The sequence below is a fragment of the Schistocerca americana genome, chromosome 3, assembly GCF_021461395.2.
Source record: "Schistocerca americana isolate TAMUIC-IGC-003095 chromosome 3, iqSchAmer2.1, whole genome shotgun sequence".
NCBI classification, from domain to species: Eukaryota; Metazoa; Arthropoda; class Insecta; order Orthoptera; family Acrididae; genus Schistocerca; species Schistocerca americana.
This window is the reverse complement of record NC_060121.1, coordinates 772,660,797-772,665,385: the sequence shown is the minus strand read 5'-3', so window position 1 is coordinate 772,665,385 and position 4,589 is coordinate 772,660,797.

The window sequence follows — 4,589 nt, the reverse complement described above, 5'->3', positions numbered from 1 at the left end:
TCGGTGGCTCAGAATTCGCTTCCTTAGTCAGTGCGCCAGTACTGGCTTTCAGAGCAGCATGTTTCATGAGCAAGGTGTAACATTGCGCAACAACTGAAACGCCGAAATTCGGTTTTAAGTCACGTTGTACGATTGAGCTGTGAGATTTAACACCGTTGGTCTCAGATTCATAATATTCAACCACACTCTAAACTACTTCAACTGCTGCCATGTGGGTTTATTGTCTCCATTTAACTCGCTATGATACCCATGTGATCAAGCTTATTACTGATGGACATTGCCGTCCACAGTATGTATCCAACCACATTTTCAATGAAAGCGTTTTAAAAGTAGCCAGGAAACTGAAGACTAGTCAGACCGCTATCCAAGAAGAACGCTGCTATGGCACAGTCTGACTTTCACCCTTTTTGTATCCTTACGACATCGTCCAAGACCGTGTACCAGTTATCTACGAATATCCTGCTGTAGGAACATCAATAAGTGCCCCGCATAAATCGTAATATATCTGCTGTAATTGACGAAACAGCTGACAGGCTACCTATTGGATAAAGAAAAGGTGACTATCGAGTGCCTCTTAGGTTTGGCAAAACATACAGTAATTCTGACTTCGAATTGCAATGATTTCGCTCGTTACTGGTGTCTCACCAGCAATATTTCATCTCTAGGACCACAAAGACGCATAAGGAACAGGTGGTTTTGCTGTTCGCCGCGCGGGATTAGCCGAGTGGTCAAAGGCGCTGCAGTCATGGACTGTGCGGCTGGTCCCGGCGGAGGTTCGAGTCCTCCCTCAGGCATGGGTGTCTGTGTGTTTGTCCTTAGTATAATTTAGGTTAAGTAGTGTGTAAGCTTAGGGACTGATGATCTTAGCAGTTAAGCCCCACACGATTTCACACACATTTGAACATTTTTTGTTTTACTGTTCCCAAGTGTGATGCCAGTTGCGATACTTCTCATGTTGTACGTCAATGACGTGACATTAGCAGCCATTGCCGGCCGCGTTGGTTGAGCGGTTCTACGCGCTACAGTCTGGAACCGCGCTGCTGCTACGGTCGCAGGTTCGAATCCTGCCTCGGGCATGGATGTGTATGATGTCCTTAGGTTAGTTAGGTTTAAGTAGTTCTAAGTTCTAGGGGACTGAGGACCACAGCAGTTAAGTCCCATAGTGCTCAGAGCCATTTGAACCATTTTTTTAGCAACCATTTCACAACAAATGTTAAACCTAAGAAGTCTAGTCTGATAATCCCGAAATTTCAGAATTCGCTATTATCTTTCATTCTTAATGGAACAAATATAAATTTCTCCTCCTCAGCGAAAAGTCAAAGATAATAGTAGACGGAAGCCTAAACTGTGCTGAATGCCCAGCTACAGGCTGTAAGAGAGCATTAGCGTCTTTTCGAGACCTACAAACCTATAAATAGCTTTTCCATTTGGACGTGAAAAAGGAGCTCCTACAGAAGCTTGTGTTACAGCAATGTTAGTCTACAACGTCACTCTCAGGAAGGATTGAAGCACTTCATTTGATATATTTCTGACGTTCGTCATTTTGATCATATTTCACCATTATATCGCTTTTATTTATGTGATAACTAGCTGGGATACCCGGCTTCGCCCAGGGAGTCAGTAATCGAATTTTTCAATTTGAGCAACAGAATTCTGGTGTTTCTGTAGTGATTTTTTTCGCTTTGCAAAATTAGCAGATGTTATCCATTACGGTGTTTATGTTTATTATGTAAGTTCGTCGGGTCCTAGTGGAATGCTTCATTTGTTGCACTTTACTTGTCCGCGCTTCTCGTAGGTTGATATTTTCATGGCTGGCTTCAGTTCGCAGTCTTTTATTGTAAGATTGTGTCGCAATTCTTGATTCTTCAATCCGTTCATTTCGTTGTTCTTTGGTTTCTCACTTCTCGCGGTGCTCATTGTCGTTCGTCGGGAACTTTAACGTTCTTCGCGCTCTTCGTCAGTTTCGTTTATTCGTTGTTGTTTTTGTTTCTGCCATTTTGCTTCAGAAGACAAGATGCCCTCCTCTTTTCCGTTGGGCCCTGTCTAAAATATAAATCAAATCAACATGTTTGCTAACAAATACACTAATTACGCTTTACACACTTTATTTTAGATATGTAGTCAGTCACAGTGTCATTTTGACTACTCACACTCCACCGTTTTTTTTTTTTTTTTCACTCATTGGTCTACTTTTTCGGTTCCTCCGTTCGTCACTGATAAGAAACTGACGTTAAAACCCGCTACGGCTCTTGCTTGATGTCGCCCTCCTAACGGGCAGTCCCACCAGTGGCTAATTCCAAACCATACCAAAAAGGCTTCGAAGGGTGCACAATGTTCCAGCACATTCTACAACATTCGAGAGTGTTCTGGAGTCCCGAACATTCTGGAATCTTCCCGAATGTCCCAGACTATTCCCATACATTCAGTAATAGCCCGGACCATTGTGGAACATTCCGGGACGTTCTGGGATGTTGTGGAATGCTCTCGAATACTCTCGAATGTTCTGGAATGTTCTAGAAATTTCTGGAGAGCGGAACTTCCCAGCTTTTATATCTTTTACTTCAGCTAAAACGCGAATCTTCTTCATGGATAGGGGATAGACAGCTACCACACCATATAACTCCCTTCACCGTACCAGGACTCGTTTCTGAATTTTAGCGGCACGCACATTGAACATTTACTTTTATAATACATATTGATTACTCGTATGAAAAACTAGCTTTATATGCCGGTAGTAACGAAGTGCACCACGTGATCACAAACAAATTTAATTACTTCTTTGTGGAAGTCCGCTTCTCAATACCAATACGCCCCCAGCGTGTACCACACATGTAGCTAGTTAAAGAATCGTATTGAAATTGCCCGGTATAAAACAATGATAGGGAAGACGATATAAACACCTCCGTAGCTGTATTGCTGCGGTGTTGATAAAAATATTATGTTCTGACTTGATATGAAAGGCGAAATTTAACTTTTCAAGGAAGAGGTTACCTCACTATTACGAGCCAAGATATTGATGCAGGTTAGGGATTTCAAATTTATTCTCTGTTAAATTTAAACTATAACTGGTCTAGCTTTAATCCAATGGATTTCCAATATACGGTAAGACTGTTTGAAACTATTTACTATAATTATATTGCCGGGTGAAGCCCTTAAAGATTAATAATTTCAATCGTTACGACAAACGGAAGACAGATGGCAAAAATAATCTCTGTACCAATGCCATTCTTAGGCTCTTAATTCTTTCACACGGAGGAATAAGAAATAGGCAAACACACGGACATTTAATACATATATTATAAACCAACACTTACATGCATGAGCTGTGCAGAAACTACGTCTGTAGCCTTTCGCTTCCAGAGCAAGAGTGTAAAACACTTTTCTGTACATCAAAGACACGGAGTTTTTTTTAAAGAGGTTCTCCTACGTATATCTCGCGAAGAGACCATGAGTATGAAATCAGAGAGATAAGAGCCCACATGTGGGTTTTTTAGGTTAGAGAATTCCCTCCCTAGGCCCGACAAGACGCCTCCTGAGACGCGCAAGAAAGGAGTAGGCAAAATGCAATAGGGAATAACAATATTAATGTGCTAACAGTAAACTGCAGGAGCGTCTATAGAAAGGTCCCAGAACTACTCTCATTAATAAACGGTCACAACGCCCATATAGTACTAGCGACAGAAAGTTGGCTGAAACTAGACGTAAACAGTAATGAAAACCTAAACTCAGATTGGAATGTATACCGCAGAGACAGGCTGGACAGTGAAGGGGGAGGCGTGTTTATAGCGATAAGAAGTGCAATGGTATCGAAGGAAATTGACGGAGATCCGAAATGTGAAATAATATGCGTGAAGTTCACGGTTAAAGCAGGCTCAGACATGGTAATTGGATGTCTCTATAGGCCCCCTGGCTCAGCAGCTGTTGTGGCTGAGCACCTGAAGGATAACTTGGATAATATTTCGAGTAGATTTCCCCACCATGTTATAGTTCTGGGTGGAGATTTTAATTTGCCGGATATAGACTGGGAGACTCAAACTTCATAACGGGTGGCAGGGACAAAGAATCCAGTGAAATTTTTTAAAGTGCTTTATCTGGAAACTACCTTGAGCAGTTAAACAGAGAACCGACTCGTGGCGATAACATATTAGACCTTCTGGTGATAAACAGACCCGAACTATTTGAAACAGTTAACGCAGAACAGGGAATCAGCGATCATAAAGCGGTTACTGCATCGATGATTTCAGCCGTAAATAGAAATATTAAAAAAGGTAGGAAGATTTTTCTGTTTAGCAAAAGTGACATAAAGCAGATTACAGAGTACCTGATGGCTCAACACAACAATTTTGTCTCAAGTACAGATAGTGTTGAGGATCAGTGGACGAAGTTCAAAACCATCGTACAATATGCGTTAGATGAGTATGTGCCAAGCATGATCGTAAGAGATGGAGAAGAGCCACCGTGGTACAACAACCGAGTTAGGAAACTGCTGCGGAAGCAAAGGGAACTTCACAGCAAACATGAACATAGCCAAAGCCTTGCAGACAAACAAAAATTACGCGAAGCGAAATGTAGTGTGAGGAGGGCTATGC